This window comes from Oncorhynchus masou, chromosome 21 (assembly GCF_036934945.1).
Source record: "Oncorhynchus masou masou isolate Uvic2021 chromosome 21, UVic_Omas_1.1, whole genome shotgun sequence".
In the NCBI taxonomy this organism is placed as follows: Eukaryota; Metazoa; Chordata; class Actinopteri; order Salmoniformes; family Salmonidae; genus Oncorhynchus; species Oncorhynchus masou.
Genome location: NC_088232.1, coordinates 17008345 through 17031426, shown reverse-complemented (window position 1 = coordinate 17031426; position 23082 = coordinate 17008345). Strand labels below are relative to the sequence as shown.

Here is a 23082-nt window from a genome sequence, read left to right as displayed (position 1 = left end):
TAAAGAGCAGGAAACTAGAGACACCACTAGATGGGGGTATAAAACACAAAGAGGAAATATACCAGTTATGAAGGGTGTAGAATTTTTAAATAGAACATCCACCTGCATTCTATCTGGAGAAGACCTCATTGAAGATGCACACCCCCTTCTGAACGTTTTATCTGCTGTTTAACACAGAAGGATATGGAAGAGACGGGGTGACCGGCCTCAGAAATGACGAGCGATAGATTTTGTCATTTCTCCTTACAGCACTCTTGTGTTCTATACGTGTTCTTGTCGGTCTGGTTCTTACTGGTTTTGCCCACATATTGCTTATTGCATGGACAATAGATAAGGTATATGGCATTAAAAGAGCTGCGAGTGAGGAACTGTTTGATAATGTATTGTTAGCCAATGGCTGAGCTGCTGAATACGTTCACTTTTTTTACAGGAATCCCTACATGCCGCACAACTGCGACAGGGGTAGAAGTCACCTTATCCAGTCTTCCGTCATTTCTTATAGGGGAGACATGAGTGTCAGCCCGAGCAATGAAGTCCCTGATATACCTGCCCTGCAGCGTGAAAGGAGAGGGGGGTCAGATACATTTTTACATTTTCATAGCCTCGTTTTCTAAGTCTATTTTACCAGTACACATGCGTTTCAGTCTCAGAGATTGTGCGTAGGGAGATCCCTTTTTCAGAAATGTGGGATGAGCACTAGCTGCGGATAGGATACTTTTCTTGTCCGTGGGCTTTGTGTACAAATTAGTGGACACCGTAGACCCTGAGTGAAGGTGCGCCAGTGTATCAAGGAAAGACATATCGCCATTACCAATCTCTAATGTAAACTTGATAGATTGAACCATATCATTAAGGTCGGCGAGAAAATCAAACACATTGAAGGGACCCTTCCAAATGAGAAACACATAATCAACATATATTTTACACATACATATATGATGGGAGAAGGGTTATTGTGCCGAACTGGTCCTCAAGATAACTCACAAATAGACATGAATTGTTAGGAGAGAAAATGGAGCCCATAGTCGCTACCTGTTTTTGTACATAGTAACAGTCTTCAAACAAAAAATAGTTATTGAACAAGGGTATACTCTGATCCAACAAAAAACCTGTAGAGGACGTTGTGTCCCCTCTCTGTTCCAACAATAACTTTCAAGCCTCCAGTCCTTTGTCATCTAGGGTGATGAGAGATAGCTAAATAGTCATCCCCAATTTCAAGTTCAGATAGTTGTTTTAAGGAAATCGCCCGTGTCTCACAACTATGAGGGCAATTGCACCACTATATACTACTAAATGGATTAGTAGTAGTAGAAGGCATGACAAACCTTTATTAAGAAGGCATTGCTCGGGACGGTGTCAGGTTGTTGTCAGACAGACAGATAGATGATTAGGTTATTGTCCTGCTGATCCGGTGGTGCCGACGTTTTTCTCCCCATTCCACGTCGACCCCCTCCGCGCCCACTTTGTCTGGTATTGTAGCGCTACTGTTGGGGTCTTGATCATGCTCCGAGGCTGTGTTGTCCTTCCTCCCGTTGACAATCCTGGTCCTGGCTTTATTGAGGACCTCACACCACTTGGTGCAGAATTTCTATTCTTTGCGACCCAGAGTAGGTACTTTCTGAACACGGAGACCTCTTGGGATCGCTCCAACTGATTCCGACAGCTGAATTTTTAAAAACCTTTATTTAAACTAGGCAAATGAGTTAAGAACACAATCTTATTTTCAATGACAGCCTAGGAACTGCTTTGTTCAGGGGCAGAATGACAGATTTTCACCTTGTCAACGAGGGGATTCGGTCTGCAACCTTTCGCTTACTAGTCCAACGCTCTAACAACTAGGCTACCTGCCGACCTCACTTGAGGTGAGGAAGACTGTTTCCGGTCTACCAGAGTTACTCCTTTAATCTAACAATATAATGCTATCTTCATACAAAATATTTGGATCGAAAATTAACGAATTACCCCCCTTCTGTACGTCTATATTTGTTATAGCAGACGCAGTAGTCATCTCACAAAAATAAATGCATGCCTCCGGCATATCGCTATCCCTCTGGGGTTAGGCCTAAGCTTCTCTTTCTTTATACTGTAAGCTGTACAGGGTTCTGTAAGATCAAACAGAAGTTAGACATTCAGATATGTCCATATTTAATGCGAACTCAAAAACAGAACTGGGTATTCAACAAGAATGTTATATGATCTCGACAAACAATTTCTGTATGGACCTCGCTTTGTGCATGGGGGTCATGGTGAAACAGGAAAGGGCCTTCCCCAAACAAAGTTGGAAGCTCAGAATCGTCTAGAATGTCATTATATGAGATAGTTCTAGTGAAGGGAAATCTTAACGCTAATGGGCCCGAACCATGAAAACAGCCTCAGACCATTATTCCTCCTCCACCACCAAATTTTACAGTTGGCACTATGCATTGGGGTAGTTAGCGTTCTCCTGGCATCCGCCAAACCCAGATTCATCCGTTGGACGGCTAGATGGTGAAGCATGATTCATCACTCCAGAGAACACGTTTACAACCTGTAGTGAGTGTTGCAGCCAAGGACAAATTATTTTTTACATGCTACACGCTTCAGCACTCAGCAGTGATGTTCTGTGAGCTTGTGTGGCATACCACTTTGCGGCTGAGCCTTTGTTGCGCCTAGATGTTTCCACTTCACAATAATAGTACTTACCGTTGACCGGAGCAGCTCTAGCATGGCAGAAATTTGACTAACTGACTTGGTGGAAAGGTGGCATCCTATGACAATGCCATGTTGAAAGTCACTGAGCTCTTCAGTAAGGCCATTCAACTGCCAATGTTTGTCTATGGAGATTGCATGGCGGTGTGCTCAATTTTATACACCTGTCAGCAACTGGTGTAGCTGAAATAGCCGAATCCACTAATTTGAAGGGGTGTCCACATACATTTGTATGTAGTGTATATTGACAGGCTTTCCCAAAAACGTTTGCAATTAGTTGTTAACAAGAAAGTAGCCTATGCTTACCTGGCAGAATGGCTATTTTCATCAATCCAGTGGGCATTTGTTCTGCAAACCCTACTATCACATGTTCACTACAAAAACACCACTTAACAATAGCCTCTTGATAACTGCACACTTAAATGAAAGGGTACCCCAAAATAAAAATGTATTCTCTTTTCTTTTTATTTACAGACCTCAAAAGTGGTTTCCTGATGTGGTTTAAGCATTGAGGTACACTTAGAACATCCCATGTTGTTGTTTTTCTATTAATAAAAGTGTGATATTGAGAGCAAAAACATTTTTTTTGTGTGTTTTAATTTTTTTGTACAGTTTTGTTTTTGTTAAAAAAAAAATAGTTTACCCCGTTTTTCATGATATCTAATTGCGATCTTGTCTCATCGCTACAACTCCCCAACGGGCTCGGCAGAGGCATGCATCCTCCGAAACATGACACGCCAAACCACGCTTCTTAACACTCGCCCGCTTAACCCGTAAGCCAGCTCCACCAATGTGTCGGGGGAAACATCATCCAACTGACGACCCAAAGCCAGCCTGCAGGCACGATGAGCCAAGTAAAGCCCCGGAGCCAAACCCTCCCCTAACCCAGACGATGCTGGAACCCCCTATGGGACTCCCGGTCACAACCGGTTGGGACACCGCCTGGGATCAAATCCGGGTCTGTAGTGACACCTCAAGCTGGACCTTGACCGCTGCGCCACTCGTGAGGCCTCATTTTTCGGTTTTAATAAAATGCATAACTTGAAGAACAAACATTGTGTCAATTCATATCTTGCAGTAAAACTGTAAATACGACTTTAATCTCAAGAGAAGAGAAAAAGGTTGAATGTTCTCTAACTTAGAAAATAGTCCAGCTCATTTAGGCCTAGGCAATATCCAAAACAACTAACAATACACCAAATATAAATTCAATAATTTCACTGTATTTCAGATGGAATTTAGGCATTAGAATGTACCACCAAAAGAGAACCCTGGGGGATGCCTAGCTGGTAACTTGTATTATTTGGCTGGCTGCTCTATGTACTTGTGGAAAACACTGGTCTAAGTGAATGTTATGTTTAAAAAATGTACTCTTTATGACAATACTACACGCAGATAACAGCCAAAATAAAGGAAACACTTGATTAAATGAGGAATACAAAGTATATTGAAAGCAGGTGCTTCCACACAGGTGTGGTTCCTGAATTTAACATAAATGCCCAGTTGCCCATTATTTTGGCTTCCATGGCTAGAAGAGATCTGGGACTTTGAAAGAGGCATCTCAAAAGGAACTTATGCGGTTTAAAGGTTACGTGTTTGTGTCTCAGTCACCAGATCTCAACCCAACTGAACACGTATGGGAGATTCTTGTCCTTCTAAAAATCTTCCCTATGTAAAATATTGTGTGATATAGCTTGGAAAATAAACATGACTAGAAGACAACATGTTTGTTTCCAACATACGGGCTGTTTTCGTAAAGAAGTTCACTTCTCATGTTTTGTTTCTTTGCCACAAAACAAATGAATTTCGCGATACTGGTATTGTCCCGGCCTTATTATTAAGACACTTTATGTTGGTGTTGCCTTTATTTTTGCAGTTACCTGTATATCATAAAGCCTTTCTTAGGGTATAACTCTCAAACACATTGTTCTGAAACTACTGAACATCAAGCCTGCAAGCCACGTTATGCTGGCTTGCAAAGTGTTGTGTAATTCCTATTGGAATCCAGCCAGAGTGGGGATGTCTTGAACTTTTAAATTGTTTTCAGACGAGAATGACTGCCCAGGTAAGAATTGATTATTGAGACTACCTAAATAATATCAACTGGAACAGCCATCTCAGTAACAGGTGCAAGTCCAACTAAAATATTGAATTAGTTTAGAAAAATGTATGGCTAATGGTACTTCCTGATATTCAGCCAATCAGGTTGCAGCAGTCTGAAAGCAGTATGCAACATCAAGGAGTGATGCCACTCTAGCATTGTGATGGAAAATTATGTTTTATTAAGTGGTAAATCGCTGGAGTTTTAGCCTGCCAGTATCATCGGACCGGGCCAGTGTCTCCCGACCCCTCCTGTCTCAGCCTCCAGTATTTATGCTGCAATAGTTTGTGTCGGGGGGCTAGGGTCAGTCTGTTATATCTGGAGTATTTCTCCTGCCTTATCCGGTGTCCTGTGTGAATTTAAGTATGCTCTCTCTAATTCTATTTTTTCCCCTCTCTCTCTCTCGGAGGACCTGAGCCCTAGGACCATGCCTCATGACTGCCTGGCATGATGACTCCTTGCTGGCCCCAGTCCACCTGGCCGTGCTGCTACTCCAGTTTCAACTGTTCTGCCTGCGACTATGGAACCCTGACCTGTTCACCGGACATGCCATCTTGTCCCAGACCTGCTGTTTTCAACACTCTAGAGACAGCAGGAGCGGTAGAGATACTCTGAATGATTGGCTATGTAAAGCCAATTGACATTTACTCCGGAGGTGCTGACCTATTGCACCCTCGACAACCACTGTGATTATTATTATTTGACCCCGCTTGTCATCTTGGCCATGTTCTGTTATAATCTACACCCGGCCCAGCCTGAAGAGGACTGGCCACCCCTCATAGCCTGGTTCCTCACTAGGTTTCTTCCTTCCTCTCTAGGGAGTTTTTCCTAGCCAACGTGCTTCTATACTTGCATTGCTTGCTGTTTGGGGTTTTAGGCTGGGTTTCTGTACAGCACTTTGTGACATCAGCTTATGTAAGAAGGGCTTTAGAAATACATTTAATTGAAATTTGATTGAAATTGAGGAAATGGATGCCCTTGAACCCTGAATGTAGGATGTTTTATGTACGAGCCGGGCGCTGGGGGGGATACGAGTGTATAGCCGGCTGCATAGATTCCAGTTGGACGCAGACAAATGACCTAAAAGGAAAATTAGCGCCATCTGCCGGCCACCCATGATACAATGTGCACACGTCAATAAAAAAACTCCACTACCACTACATACTATAAAATAAGTTGTTTTCTCCTCATGTACACACTAAGACTTATTCAACAACATTTTTTGAAGGATGGATGCATACTCAGCCCTGTGGATGAAGTTACAAGCACAGACTTTTTCTGAAAGAGGTAAGACAGAAAAAAACAGTTTGGAGGGGAAGTGGACCAAACATCTACATTTATATATATATAAAAATAAGTACAAATACAGTTGTATAATGTACAAAATGACAACAAATATTACATGATGTATGGTTGACACAGTAGGACACCAGGTCTTTGTAATGGTATTTGTCTGATATCGTCAATACCTTGTCCCAGGCCTTGATGCTTCCCAGAAAAGTTAGCACGTCGCTCACCACTGGCCTACAGGAAATAGAAACCACCTTACATACATTATCAAAACACTACCCTGACCATATCACATGATTCTGCCTATATCATAAAAGTATATATTTGAGGTAGGTAGGCAATGTTACCGTGTGTTGGGGTGGTCAGGCTGTTGTTTGTATACTGAATGGGCTGTCTGGAGGAGATGGTCACTGAAGGACTTCAGGTGAGAGGGACAGGAGCTCACGTCTTTAAACCAGGACTGAGGAAAACACGCCGCGACCTGCTCAGCGAAAGAGATGGAGAGAGACGAGAGAGAGCAATAAATCTCAGTTCAATTTGAGAAAAACCTGAAAATGACACCACTAAACTTCAGCCATCTTGAAGACGGCAGAGCAATTACTCCCCTAAGGAAACACCTTGAAACCTCCGTAGACAACACATTAACATTAGACACACGCAATTCACCTACACACCTTTTTGCATTTATGGACAGAGTCCTGAGATGGGGTCTCGTTGAGTAGTGTCATCATTCAGGTAGCAGTTCAGGAGTTTGTCCAACATCAAGCTCCTTTAGAGCGTGTTCAGGTATCAAACCACCCCACCGGCCCACGTTACCTAAGAGCTGACACGCAAGATGGAAACACCACTAAAGCATCGGATGTCACAGAAATGGCAAGAGAGACCACGCAGTAAAGGCTGGGGAATTAGCTGCATAAGGCAACACGCAAGGAGCTGTGACGAAAGCCCTCAAACTCTCGACTGGACTTTACTGGTAGATGTTGTTACGGGCTAACTAGCCACATGGTCAGTCACCACAGTGCACTATAAACCCTCTCTTAGAAAACGCATCGTGGAAAAAGATCTTTAAACTGAGTGTTGTTTTACGTACCTTCACGGCTGTCCAGAACTGCTGGTCTCTGAACCGCCTCTGTGGAGAGGATTTGTCATCTAAAAACCCGCCAGAACACCAGAGCAGCATGGTAAAGTACTGTAAGCTACGGCATGACAAGCTTGGTATGACACATGAATTCCAGTAACTACTTAAATAAATCACAGATCCTCTAAGTGTTGAGATAACTGGTGGAGTCACTCACTTCTTAGTGTCGTGAGGAATGAAGATTTCATCACAGACGGACAGACAGACGGTGAAGTGACGGAGTGAGAGAGTGAAAGTAAGTGTGTTTGTGTGTGACTTAGAAAGTAGAGGGGTGAGTATCTTACCTGTTCCCCAGGGTGTCGCTTGACTCGCTTCCCAATCTGTTGCTCCACCCACAAGTTATTCTCCTCTCTCTCCTGGTCATCAGAGCCACTGTCATCACCATCACTCCCTCCAGTATTAACAAGCACGGAGTGAGCAACAGAGCCATATACCGAAATACAGAGAGAAAGACATTCACTTCCTCTTGTACCACCATAACAAGGACTAAAAACAAAGTGCATAATGACAACTGGTTTCAGCACCCAGTCAAAAGGAGGTGTGATAAACACTGAGTATACAAAACATTATGAACACCTGCTCTTTCCATGACAGACTGACCAGGTGAAAGCTAGGATCCCTTATGGATTCCATTTGTTAAACCCACTTCAAAATCAGTGCAGATGAAGGGGAGGAGACAGGTTAAAGAAGGATTTTAAGCTTTGACATAATTGAGACGTGGATTGTGTATGTGTGCCATTCAGATGGTGAATGGACAAGAAAAAATATTTAACTGTCTTTGAACGGGGTTTGGGTAGTAGGTGCCAGGCTCACCAGTTTGCATCAAGAACTGCAATGCTGCTGGGTCTTTCACACTCAACAGTTTCCAGTGAGTATCAAGAATGGTCCACCACCCAAAGGACATCCAGCCAACTTGACACAACTGTGGGAAGCATTAGAGTCAACATGGGCCAGCATCCCAGTGGAATGCTTGACATCTTGTAGAGTCCATGCCCTGATGAATATTAGGAAGGTGTTCCTATTTAGGAGGTTACACCAGCCTCATCTTGGGAGTTGATAGGCTTGAAGTCATAAAACAGAGCAATGCTTGACGCACAACGAAGAGCTGCTGGCAAAACACACGAAAGTGCTGTTTGAATGAATGGTTACGCGCCTGCTTCTGCCTACCACCGCTCAGATACTTTTATGCTCAGTCAGATTATATGCAACGCAGTACACGCTAGATAATATCTAGTAATATCATCAACCATGTGTAGTTAACTAGTGATTATGATTGATTGTTTTTTAAGAGATAAGTTTAATGCTAGCTAGCAACTTACCTTGGCATTTGCGTAACAGGCAGTCTCCTTGTGGAGTGCAACGAGAGAGAGGCAGGTCATTATTGCGTTGGACTAGTTAACTGTAAGGTTGCAAGATTGGATCCCCCGAGCTGACAATGTGAAAATCTGTCGTTCTGCCCTGAACAAGGCAGTTAACCCACCGTTCCAAGGCCGTCATTGAAAATAAGTATGTGTTCTTAATTGACTTGCCTAGTTAAATAAAAGGTATAAAAAAGTATTATTATTATTTATTTTTTAAATCGGCGGCCAAAAATACCGATTTCCGATTGTTATGAAAACTTGAAATCGGCCCTAATTAATCGGCCATTTCGATTAATCGGTCGACCTCTATTCCTAATGTTTGATATTCTCAGTATTAGTTCAGCTACAACTCTCACGCCACTTTCTATAACCGACGCATATAACATCCTGGGGTTTGATTATAGATTGTCTGTTTATTATCCATGCATTAGCCTAATGTTTAGTGCAACATTTTTAAAAAGCTTAAACGGTCATCCAAGACAACAAATCAATAGAGCATTCTCTCCTCCTGTTCAATCGTCCCCTTTTACCCATCTTCTCTGCTATCCTCTCCCTGATGGTTTTGGACCGTGGGTCAAACTTGATCTTTTGCTCATGGTCATCTGGCTTATTATCATCATCATCATCTTCTTCATCACTGCGTTCCTCCAGGTCCTAGTGGTCTGGGGTCCGGGGGGGGGGGGGCTCTCCCAGTCTCTGCCCAGGGAGATGTAGCCCTTCTGGGCTCTGGCCTTCTGACGCTGCCTCCTGGCTGCCTGGATCCTCATCGCATCCGGGATCACCACTACACACAACAACACAAGGCATATTATTCAGAACACTGCTTATCTGTGTTGACCAGGGGTGGACCTGGACCTGAGATTACAAGAAATCCTGCTATGCCCTCCGACGATCAATCAAACAGTCAAAGCGTCAATACAGGGCTAAGATTGAATCATACTACACCGGCTCCAACGCTCGTCTTATGTGGAAGGGCTTGCAAACATTTACAGACTACAAAGGGAAGCACAGCCGCGAGCTGCCCAGTGACACAAGCCTACCAGACGAGCTAAATCACTTCTATGCTCGCGTCAAGGCAAGCAACACTGAGGCATGCACGAGAGCATCAGATGTTCCGGACGACTGTTTGATCACGCTCTCCGTAGCCGACGTGAGTAAGACCTTTAAACAGGTCAACATACACAAGGCTGCGGGGCCAGACTGATTACCAGGACCTGTGCTTCGGGCATGTGCTGACCAACTGGCAGGTGTCTTCACTGACATTTTCAAAATGTCCCTGATTGAGTCTGTAATACCAACATGTTTCAAGCAGACCACCATAGTCCCTGTGCCCAAGAACACACAGGCAACCTGCCTAAATGACTACAGACCCATAGCACTCATGTACCGAAGCCATGAAGTGCTTTGAAAGGCTGGTAATGGCTCACATCAACACCATTATCCCAGAAACCTGAGACCCACTCCAATTTGCATACCGTCCAAAAATATCCACAGATGATGCAATCTCTATTGCTCTCCACACTTCCCTTTCCCACCTGGACAAAAGGAACACCTACAGTGCCTTGCGAAAGTATTCGGCCCCCTTGAACTTTGCGACCTTTTGCCACGTTTCGGCTGTGCTTCCCTTTGTAGTCTAATAGTTTGCAAGCCCTGCCACATACGACGAGCATCGGAGCCGGGGTAGTACGATTCAATCTTAGTCCTGTATTGACGCGTTGCCTGTTTGATGGTTTGTCGGAGTACATAGCGGGAATACTTATAAGCTTCCGGGTTAGAGTCCCGCTCCATGAAAGCGTCAGCTCTATCCTTTAGCTCTGTGCGAATGTTGTCTGTAATCCATGGTTTCTAGTATGTACATACAGTCACTGTGGGGACTACGTCCTCAATGTACTTATTGATAAAGCCAGTGACTGATGTTGTGTACTCCTCAATGTCATTGGAAGAATCCCGGAACATATTCCAGTCTGTGCTAACAAAACAGTGCTGTAGTTTAGCATCTGCTTCATCTGACCACTTTTTATAGACAGAGTCACGGGTGCATCCTGCTTTAATTTGAGCTTGTAAGCAGGAATCAAATCAGGAGTATAGAGTTATGGTCAGATTTTCCAAATGGAGGGCGAGGGAGAGCTTTGTATATGTCTCTGTGTGTGGAGTAAAGGTGGTCTAGATGTTTTTCCCCCTCTGGTAGCACATTTAACATGCTGATAGAAATGAGGTAAAACTGATTTAAGTTTCCCTGCATTAAAGTCCCCGGCCACTAGGAGCACTGTCTCTGGATGAGCATTTTCCTGTTTGCTTATGGTGGAATACAGCTCATTGAGTGCGGTTTTAGTGCCAGCATCGGTCTGTGGTGGTATGTAGACATTTACGAAAAATACAGATGAAAACTCTGTAGGTGGGTAGTGTGGTCTACAGCTTATCATGAGATACTCTACCTCAGGCGGGCAAAACCTGGAGACTTCCTTAGATATCGTGCACCAGCTATTGTTTACAAATATGCATAGGCTCCCGCCCCATGTCTTACCAGAAGCTGCTGTTCTGTCCTGCCTATAGAGTGTATAACCAGCCAGTTTATGTTCTTAATGTCGTCGTTCAGCCACGACTCGGTGAAACATAAGATATTACAGTTATTAATTAATGTCCTGTTTGTAGGATATACGTGCTTTCAGTTGGTCCCATTTATTTTCCAGTGATTGAACGTTAGCTAGCAGGATGGAAGGCAAGGACAGATTAGCCACTCGTCGCCTGATCCTCACAAGGCACCCTGATCTCTTTCCGCAAAACTTCTGTTTCCTTTTCTAGCAAATCATGGGGATTTGGGCCTGGTCGGTGTCTGTTGTAGTATACCTCTCCCGTCCGACTCATTGATGAGGTGATTAATCCCAGTTCTGATATCCAGAAGCTATTTTCAATCAGAAGAGACGCTAGCAGCAACATTATGTACAAAACAAGTTACAAACAACGCGAAAAAACAAACAAAATAGCATGGTTGGTTAAGAGCCGATAAGACGGCAGCCCCCCTCCCGGGGACATTTTTCTTCACCAGTTATAACACTGATTAATGAGTATGGAGATTTGAAGCAGGAGTCATTACTGACCCAATTAGAGCAATGTTAATCTCTGAGCCATTCTGAAATTATGCAAGCATGACATGCAAAGTTATAAAATAGCAAATTAGGTAGTGCCAGGCCTCTTAAATTATATGGTAGCTTCAGTTTACTAATTGTCAACCTTGGTCAATTTTCTGTACCATAAAGACTGAAAAGGTATTTATTGAGTTAATTAAAAGTATTTTTTGTTATATATATATAAATGGGACCGCCTGGGATGGATACAGTCTGGGGAAAATATTCATTTGAAATCAAATTCATTCTACCCAACCATTATAATGGCATGTCCCTCTACCTACCAAGGTCTTCCTTAACTTCTTGCGTCGAGCCATCCCGGATCCGGGATCATGACTACAGCCTCAAGTCCATTACCATAACGCAACGTTAACTATTCATGAAAATCGCAAATGAAATTAAATAAATATGCTAGCTCTCAAGCTTAGCCTTTTGTTAACGGCCCGAAGTACAGGTGCAAAGTTGCCGTTAGACAGGTTGTGAAGTTTATTTGAAATGTTTAACCCAGGATAAACAAAATCATTTTTTGTCCAATTGAACAGGAAGTCATCCAAATTGTTGTTATCACTCAAGCTCCGTAGAGGCATAGCTTCTGATTTATTCAAATGTACTATGTGGCCAGAGAAATAGCCAAATCTCTTAATTAAGTCAGTAAGAATGGGAATAGATGTTTCTGGATTAGAAATCAATAGCAAAATAGTATCCGCATATAGAGATATAATGTGGGTTTGTTTTCCAATCTTGACACATGTAAGACCTTCCTGGCTATGTACAGTGCATTTGGAAAGTATTCAGACCCCTTACAATTTCACAAATGTTGTTACATTAGCCTTATTCTAAAAGGGATTAAATAATTGTTTCCCCTCATCAATCTACACACAATACCCCATAATGACAAAGCAAAAACAGGTTTAACATTTTTTGCACATTTATAAAAGATTAAAAAAAACAGAAAAACCTTACTTACGTAAGAATTTAGACTCTTTGCTACGAGACTCGAAATTGAGCTCAGGTGCATCCTGTTTCCATTGATCATCCTTGAGATGTTTCTACAACTTGATTGGAGTCCACCTGTGATAAATTCAATTGATTGGAAATGATTGTTTTTTAAAAAGGTACACGTCGGTCTATATAAGGTCCCACAGTGAACAGTGCGTGTCACATCAAAAACCAACCCATGAGGTCAAAGGAATTGTCCGTAGACCTCCAAGACAGGATTGTGTCAAGGCACAGATCTGGGGAAGGGTACCAAAACATTTCTGCAGCATATAAGGTTCCCAAGAACACAGTGGCCATTCTTAAATGGAAGAAGTTTGGAACCACCAAGGCCCTTTCTAGAGCTGGCCGCCCAGCCAAACTGAGTATTCAGGGGAGAAGGGCCTTGGTCAGGGAGGTGACCAAGAACCCGACGGGAACTGACAGAGCTCCAGAGTTCCTCAGTGGAGATTGAAGGACAACCATCTCTGCAGCACTCCACCAATCAGGCCTTTATGGTAGAGCTGCCAGACAGAAACCACTCCTCAGTAAAAGGCACATGACAGCCCGCTTGAAACCAAGATTGAACTCTTTGGCCTGAATGCCAAGCATCACATCTGGAGGAAACGTGGCACCATCCCTACGGTAAAGCATGGTGGTGGCAGCATCATACAGTGGGGCTGTTTTTCAGCGGCAGGGACTGGGAGACTAGTCAGGTTCAAGGGAAAGATGAACAGAGCAAAGTACAGAGAGGCCCGTGAGTGAACCTGATCCAACATCTCTGGAGAGACTTGAAAATAGCTGTGCACCGACGCTTCCCATCCAACCTGATGAAGTTTGAGGAAATCTGCAGAGAACAATGGGAGAAACTACCCAAATACAGGTGTACTGAGCGTGTAGCATCATACTCAAGACGACTCAAGGCTGTAATTGCTGCCAAAGGTGCTTCAACAAAGTACTGAGTAAAGGGTCTGAATATGTATGTAAATGTGATATTTAAAAATACATAAAAATTACTTGCAAAAATGTCTAAACCTTTTTTTGCTTTGTCTTTATGGGGTATTGTCTGTAGATTGAGAGGGGAGGGACAATTTAATCCATTTTAGAATAAGGCTGTAACGTAACAAAACGTGGAAAAAGTCAAGGGGTCTGAATACTTTCCGGGTGCACTATGTGGCTAAGGAGAGGAGTGAATCTCAAAATGTATTCTTGATTCCTCATATCCTCCCTAGTCTTCGCGATCTGTCCTTTGTTTTCAGATAAATACAAAGTAAGGCACAAGGAGGGAAGCCACATAACAGTACAGTGGGCTTCTTAAGTTAGTGACGTTAAATGTCTTGGGCCTGTACTTAACCTTTTTAGTGTTTGGGTGACAGTCTATGGTGCTAACATAAAAAAATAAAGTAAAAGCCTACCTTTGTCGTTAGAGAATTTGAGCACGTTAATTTTATTTCGTCCATCCTTGTTCTCTTTGCTGTGAGGCGATCTAGTAACCGCGATCGATCAATTCTTCCACTACGTCTTCAGCACCACTCGAGTCCGACTTGAAGGGCTTTATGCTATCAGCGGTAAATTGTGTTCTTCTGTTCAGCTTCATCGCTCGATTCTCCTTTCCTTTGCCTAAATGTCTTCGTGTTTTTTTGTTGAACATATTTTCTGTATCGGGGTATCGCCATGTAAATAAATCACAATACGGTAAGTCGCAAATAAATTTCAGATGTACATATGTCGCAATCTTCTCGCAATGCATTCCGGGTCTTGTAGTTTGTCAGTGTCGAGGACTCGGTCGTGCTTGGGGTGCATTCACAATCCCAAGTTTACCAATATTTGACATGATAGCTTAATGAAAAAACACAATGGGAGTCTGGAAAAACACTGATATTAAATATGTTTTCCTATTCCTTCTTTTTAGCTGATCTGACAAGAGGAATAGAGTACCACAGTATGAGTCATACTACCCATATGCCTAGTGATCCAACAGGGAAATGGTTCCAATAGTTTTCCCACCATTCATTTTTCCCATAGGGGATTTTAGAAACACTTAACATAAGGGCTGTGTTTCATGTAGGCTTACCCTGGCGTGACGTTTTGATAACTGTGTAAATCTCGCTTGGTCAAGGTGACTTATCAATATATTCCCCTGTATTTACCCCCCAGAAATTAAATTCTAATTAGATTAAAGAACTGCACATGCCATGATGATCTGAAAGAGACTGCTGAATCAAAGCAAAGGTAAGAACCTCTGGATTAACTATCTAATGTTAATAAATTGGCTACAATTCATTAAATGTACAATTCTGTGACTATCATGGGGAAGTTTTAAATTGACACTACCTGTTAGAAAAGGTGTCAGTTAAAGATGACATGGAGGAGCTTACAGGGATTTGCAGTTTTGCAATGTCTACGTTGATGCTTATTAGCATTTTCGAATAGGAGTAACATTAGATAGTTAATCCAGCGATTCTTACCTTTGCCTCGATTCAGCAGTCTCTTTCAGATCATCATGGCATGTGCAGTTCTTTATGATAGCCACATTAGCATCTAATTAGCATTTCATTTCTGGGGGGTAACTACAGGCGAATATATTGATAAAAGTCACCTTGTCCTAGAGAAATTTACATGTTTATCAAAACGTCACGCCAGGGTAAGCCTACACGAAACACAGCCCTTATTTTAAGTGTTTCTAAAATCCCCTATGGGAAAAATGAATGGTGGGAAAAGGATTGGAACCATTTCCCTGTTTGACCGCTAGGTTTGACGGGTAATTGTGACAGCTCCTCTGTGGTGCTCTAAATCCGTCATTGGAAATGTTCTGTCCTCATATGGGGCTCCGATCCTCTGTTACCCATGCACTGAAATTCATAATGGATCAAATAACAGCAACTTCGAGGAGTGAGCCCTGTGGGTGTGTGTGTGGCTGGCATGGGAGGTTGGTATGCCTGTAGGCGTATATATATTCTGGATCAGTTTACCCTCTCGCAGTACCAGTCTTAACCGCACAATAGCTGACCGCTGAAACTGATCTTAGATCAGCGTTTAGGGCAAATCCATGCGCGCGCCCTCGACGCTGTCTCTCCACCTCCCAGTCCAGGTCAAACAGAGCCGTTCTCGCGCACCGTCCACCCACACCCGCCTGTCAGCCATGTTGTTCGTGTGACCCAGCTGTCAGCAACAGGTCCAGTTGACTAAACTAGACGTTCTTCTCGAAATTACCTCATTTTGCCAATACGCGACGACTGCATAACGCCAGGGAGACGTTCATTGCGGACAGAAAAGTGGAGAAAGTAGTTGTTGTTTTTTGCCGGATGATTGTGAGGTAAGCGACGTAACGCGTTAGTCACCCGAAACTGCCAAGCTGCTTTCCTAGCGAGTCCATGTTATTGCTTGAACATTGAGCTACTGCTAGGCGTACACTACAATATTGATTGCATGTAGTTAACTACTTAACTAACCACGTTATTACGCTTAGCGATTTTGATACACTGAAATATGTAACGTATATCAACCATTAGAAGTATACGGTCACACGAACTTGTTTGAAGTTAGTAGAAGGAAAACGACCTAACCTAAAGTAATGTTAGTTAACGTAGCTAGCTACGTTAGCTCCCTCAGAGTTCTCAAACAGAACTTGTTGAACAGATTACAAACGTGTCTCTCTTGCTTTAGACAAGTAGATGAGATTGCAATAGTACTTACTGTACAATGTGGCACCCTGCGAAGTGGGTCAGATTCTATTGCTACTCCTATTCACGAATTAAACTATCCTCCACTTGAACTCAGGGACTCCGCATCAATGTCAATCATTATTATACCAGGTCATTCCAAAAATAATCATTTTTGTTTTCTGGCAGCAAAGCTTGGTGATGTGATTCTACACTTACCTAAAATCCCGTGTCCGAGGCAGGCTCCTGTTAAAGCTTTCATTAATAGTGGACGTGGTATTAGAATTGTTAGCCTGTACTGTCCTGCCTGTATTCATTTGGGTAGTGCTGAATGGTCCGGACTCACCTGATGTCAGTATACAGATGATGAAGGTTGATTATTTAACACTCAAACAGACTGCAGCCAAACTACTTTCCATAACTTTAGGGCCATCGAACAGGGATCAACAACAGAACTCGTGAGGGACAGGGTAAACAGAGCTGTGTCAGGGCACGGGCTGGTTGGCTGTGGTCCAAGGATCCTTGTGTAAAGTGCCGATTGCATCCCGGCCGGGGGGACAGTGGTGGTCGCCCTATTGTCATCTCTCTCTCCACTGTCACAATTGATGTGTGCTCCGGCACAAAATGGCTGCCATGGCATGCATCAAACCTGATGGGTACTATGCCTACACATAACCCCACAGTGCTTGCCATCATGTATATAGTTAATAACAGAAAGTACAGTTATTTTAACAGTAACATTCTGTCTTAGGGTATAACATTGGAGAGGCGTGCAAGATATTTGCTGTACTTGTGCCTGTTTGGTAATGCTTTTCCCAATCCTGACTATATCCATAGTTCATGGAAGGAATGCGTTTTTTACATCGTCGACCAGTGCCCAGGAAACAATTAAATTCACTTGTTAGATGCTACCACCCTCCTCCAAATCAAAACCAAACATTGATGTCAATGTTGCGCTTGCGCGCACGAGCTTCGTTCTACTTCCTGTGCGGCAGCATGATACCAGGATTGCAAGGCTGATAAGCTTGACAAACCGGAGTGAAACCCTGATAGGTGTGTGCACGCTAAGCGAGACACCGCATGGAGTACATGTTTTAATTTGGAAGGGGGTGGTAGCCTCTAACAACTGAATATCATTATTTCTTGGACACTGCTTGGCGACGCAAACAACAAGTTTTCAGTCAGAACCGTCTACCGATTACGTGTTTACCTTTTGTCGCTGGAAAAGTGTCGCCAAACAGTCACGGGCCAGCAAATAACTCACAAGGTGGGTGAATGTTATACAGCTAGACCAGAGTTCTACTTTGGTCAAGGAAATGGGCTAGCCTACACATTGGTGGTGTATTGGTTGGTTTCCTGGTGAAAAGCACTGTTTCGGTCATCATTGGTGATGGACGTGACCCTCGCTGTCATGGCCGCTAGCCTACCTTTGTGCACAGATATAGCAAACAAATCCATCTGCCTTTTAACACACAGCACAGCAGTTCACAGAAACAACTGTTCTGCCAAAAATGTCACTTTCCCGTTCATGCAGCAACAATGCACATTCCACCAAATAGTTTTATAGTATTTAAAAGAAAAATTGTGTCTCTTGTTAAAGATCGAGCTTTGATGTCCATTCGAGTACTCTATAACTCAGGCCCGTCCCTACTAGCAATCAGATTTCCAGCTGTGATCAGGAATATTTTTTTTTGTTAGTAGTTCCACATCCGCTAATCCAGATTAGCCTTAATCCAGACAGTCAATTCAGTTTAGAAGAGTTCAATTGAGCTAGTCTTTTCTAGATCTTCTCTCTCTGAGCAGAGGACTTGATCTCCATCCTCTCTCTGTGGCTCGCTGGGGAGGCGGGGGCGCGGGTCCAAATAGATCAATTCTATGTGGATCCACACAGATAATGAAATCTTTACAATGTCTGGAGAGGTGTTCAACATGTTTCACGCTATAACGAGAATCTGAGCTGGCTTGTGTAGAATTGGAGTGTGTTGATGGAACCCACCCAAAGGCTCCAGGATGAAGCAATGTAGGTAGAGCTAGGGCGAGACGTGCTTCGAAAGAAAAAAGTAAACATTAATCTAAGCCAGTCGGCGATGTCGCAATATGGACACTGCAGGGCTTAGAGAGTTGAAAGTGGATTTGTCCATCTGTGTTCATTAGAGCTAGTGATATAATTAACTTCCATCACCACGGTGTCTGTTAGGTGAAAGAGCGCAGTGGTTGAAGTGGTGAACCATTAATTTCAAATACAGGCCATGTTGCAGTGATTCTTTCCAAAGCCCCTATTGTCATTTAAACTCATATCACCATGGTGAGATCAGCTTTAGGCCACGTCACTGCTAGACCTGTCCCTCTATATTTACCTTACATCAACTCTGTTCTTCTCTTTCCTTCTCTCAGCCTTACATTTACATTTAAGTAATTTAGCAGACGCTCTTATCCAGAGCGACTTACAAATTGGTGAATTCACCTTCTGACATCCAGTGGAACAGCCACTTTACAATAGCCTTCATCCTTTCTCTCCATCTCCCTCTCAGAACTGTCAGTCTGAATTCCTGAGCTGTGACGTGATAGCTTGTGTGTGTGTCTGTTGGGGATGGGCATGAGTACTCGAACTGATGCCAAAGCTCGATTTTTTTGTTGTTGGTGGAATGTGCTTTGTGACTGCCGGAACGAGCAAGTGAAATTTTGTCTTGACAACAATGTTATTTTGCTTTGACTCTAGTGTTCCATTTGTACAAGTGCATTTCCCGGGCACAAAAAAAACAAAAACAAGCCAAGAATCACACTCTTCTCCCTAAATTCCCTTTCCTTTCTGTGTCTCATTCACTCAATTGCATTTTGACCGCTCCCTCCACACACGAGTGCGCACACATCCTCCCGTTAGGCCTACAGAAGTAAATGCCTAAAAATGTATATAACTGATGGGATACACAAGCTACATTCCTTGCCAAATGATGAAAGTTTTATCACAAATTCAAAATGGACTGTTTGATTGAAGTAGGAAAATATGTGTTCCAAAAAAACGAGCAGCCATTTTAGAATATTTTCGTCCTGTCTATTTTTCACCTAAGCTACTTTGAGCTGCTCGTGCCATCTAAAGTTGGTTAGCCTAAGCCAGGTATTCCCACCCAGGGGTGTACGCCAAATAATACAGATTTTCAAGCAGTCCATTTATATTTTCCAGTGGGGCTATACATTAGGGTGAGTTTTTTTTATTCTTTCTTGCCTGAGTAGCCTCATTTCACTGCTAAAATTAAACCATCTAGTGTTCAGTGAAATAACAACACAATGTCAAATACAGCCTAGTAGCCTAGTCAAATAATTAACATCCAATCACATTAACTGTTATTCTCTCGCAGCAATTCCACTAACGGTCCGTATGTGGCCAAACGTAGCTGCTGCTCATTTCATTTGCTCGAAAATAGCTAAAAAAAAATGAAGCTCTGCGTCCATAGACACACATACCAGCTCTACTGGAAGTACTGCTACTACAAGAAGTACTACACCTGCCGACGACAAGTTGTTCTGTTTCCACGAGCACATCCAATGCTGATGCAGCAGAAGAGCTACTGCCCCCTTACCCGGGAAAGCACCGAACAACAGATAGGGAAGTTGGACCATCGAAGAGGCGCAAATATGATGAGAACTACATTGATTTGGGGGTTCTCTTATATTGGGAGTAGTGCCTTTCTTCAGCCACAGTATGTTATATGTGGAAAAGTACTCTCTCACAACTCTTGAGAGAGAGTTGCGCAGACTTCTAGAAACAAAACATGCCCATTTGAAAAATAATGGCAGGAGATGTTTTGAAACAATTACTGCTTCGTATACAAGCCAGTGAATTCTATGTGTTACAGCTGGATGAGTCAGACGTGGAGGGCCTGGCACAGCTCCTGGTATATGTAAGTGACGTTTATGGGGGGTCAATTAAGGAAGACATCCTCTGCTGGAAACCAGGACAACAGGAAAGGATATTTTTTAAGTACTGGACAGCTTTGTGACATCAAATGGACTTTGGTAGGCAAGATGTGTTGTTATCTGTACTGATGGCGCAAAAGCCATGACGGAGACATAGTGGAGTGGTAACGTGATTCCACTTGGGTATACTGCAGCATCCACAGAGGCTCTTGTTGCGAAGGGAGTGCCTGATAGCTTGAAAGATGTTTTGGTCACTACAGTGAAAATGGTTAACATTGTTAAAGCAAGGCCCTTGAACTCTCGTGTATTTTCTGCACTATGCAATGATATGGGCAGCGACCATGTAACGCTTTTACAACATACAGAAAGAAGTGTGCTGGTTATCAAGGGGCAAAGTATTGACACATTTTTTTTAAATTGAGAGACAAGCTGTTTTCTTTACTGACCATAATTTTCACTTGTCTGACCACTTGCATTATGACGAGTTTCTCACGCGACTGGCCTATCTGGGTGATGTTTTTTCTCGCCTGAATGATCTGAATCTAGGATCACAGGGACTCTCCGCAACTATATTCAATGTGGGGTACAAAATTGAGGCTATGATTAAGAAGTTGGAGCTCTTCTCTCTCTGCATTATCAAGGACAACACACAGGTCTTTCCATCGTTGTATGATTTATTTTTTGTGTGCAAATAAACTCAAGCTTACGGACAATGTCAAATGTGATATAGCGAAGCACCTTAGTGAGTTTGGTGCGCAATTACTTTCCCGAAACAGATGTCACAAACAATTGGATTTGTTATCCCTTTCATGCCCTGCCTCCAGTCCACTTACCGATATCTGAACAAGAGAGCCTCATCGAAATTGTAACAAGCGGTTCTATGAAATTGAATTTAATCAAAAGCCACTGCCAGATTTCTGGATTTGGCTGCGCTCAGTGTATCCTGCATTGGCATATCGCTCTGTTAAGACACTGATGCCCTTTGCAACCACGTACCAACGTGAGAGTGGATTCTCGGCCCTCACTAGCATGAAAACTAAATACAGGCACAGACTCTGTGGAAAATGATTTAAGACTGAGACTCTCCAATACAAACCAACATTGCAGAGTTATGTGCATCCTTTCAAGCACACCCTTTTCATTAACATATGTGAGTTATTCCCATTTTTTGATGAACGATTAATGTTTTATATGTAAGATGGTTAAATAAAGAGCAAAGTTATTGATTATTACATTATTTGTGCTCCGGTCCTATAAGAGCTGGACAACTCACATTTATTAAACATAAGAATAACTGCATCGTATAGTGTGTGTGTGTGTGTGGCAGGCTTAAAATGATGACGAAAAACAACATTTGAGAGTACACTGACCCTGGTGCTGGAGGGGGTACGCAGCTGGAGGTTGAATATTTGAAGGGGTACTATGGGACTATAAAAAATGTGGGAACCACTGGCCTAGGCTATTAACCCCCCTCTAAATATAGACTGGTTCCACACTGAAAATAAACAAAAACATTTGTGTGATATTTTCATCAGAAAAGCATATACGTACTCACCAAACATGTCGTGTCCAAGGACAGACAGAATAAACTAAATAAAATGTCTGTATATCGAAAGACTGATTTTGGTTTGTCACCTTGAAAAAAGTTATTAAATCACCGCTTATTGATGTCACTTGTTAAATCCACTTCAATCAGTGTAGATGAAGGGGAAGAGACAGGTTAAAGAAGGATTTCTAAGCCTTGACAATTGAGACATGGATTGTGTATTTGTGCCATTCAGAGGGTGAATGGGCAAGACGAAATATTGAAGTTCCTTTTGGGAACAGGGTATGGTAGTAGGTGCACTGGTTTGTGTCAATAACTGCAATAGACACCCAGCCAACTTGATACAACTGTGGTAAACATTGGAGTCAACATGGGCCAGCATCCCTTTCGAACGCTTTTGACACATTGTAGAATCCCTGCCCCAATGCATTGAGGCTGTTCTGAGGGCAAAAGGGGGGAGAGGGGTGCAACTCAATATTAGGAAGGTGTTAATGTATTGTACACTCAATGTTGATAAATGCTGAAATTATTTTCCAGCGTGGGCCTTGTTCAGTTTATTTATTTATTAGAATTCTCTAAATAAAATAATGTCTGTACTCATCAGTCAAATGCCCATCCCTAGTGGAGGTGTCTGTCTGTGTGAGCTCTGTTTCAGGGAGAGACTGTTAATGCTCAGATGGGAAATCGACCAGTGATAGGTATATGCAGTGACTCTGCATTGTTCCTACTCTTTCTCCTTCCTGTTAACTCTCTGGATCTCAGCCATGATTGGGTGTCAGGTAAAAAAATAAACACTTGTGTCTGACAGAGAGGGGAGAATAATGACGGGGTTAACTCGTGTGGTGATGATGCCATCTCTACTGGCCCAGAGTTCCCACACTGTTCACCCACTGTACCTGTATTTTATCTTTCATTCTCAACGAGGATGTAGTCAGTGTAGAATCATCTGATCTGATGCTTTCTTTATTTTTAACATGGTGTTGTCGGATCTGTCGAGACTCCAGTCTCTACTGTTGTGCTGCTCAGTGTTCACCTTTTTCAGCTTGACCCGCTCCTGATTTTACCACACGATGCAAAACACATGCAAATAACAGCAAGGCAGGGGGCTTGTGTGTGTTTGTACAGACAGAGCAGACTGCTGTATGTGTCAGCAGGCTCCACAGGGATCCCTGGGTGTTTGTTCACAGAAACCAATTTGCATCCTGTATTTCTGTGCACGGACACCTCTCTCACTGATACAGACATAGGCAGAAACAACCTCTAACCGCTTCCACCTTAAAT

General features: G+C 42.9%; 1 protein-coding gene across 1 annotated transcript in view; it reads left to right on the top strand.

Moving 5' to 3' along the window:
- Positions 1 to 15789: 15789 nt before the first annotated feature.
- Positions 15790 to 23082, top strand: part of LOC135507859 (intersectin-2-like) — a 37414-nt gene continuing 30121 nt past the window's right edge. Inside the window, exon 1 of the mRNA XM_064927581.1 lies at positions 15790 to 15994. The gene's annotated coding sequence lies outside the window, so the exon portion shown is untranslated. The remainder of the gene's footprint in view (positions 15995 to 23082) is intronic.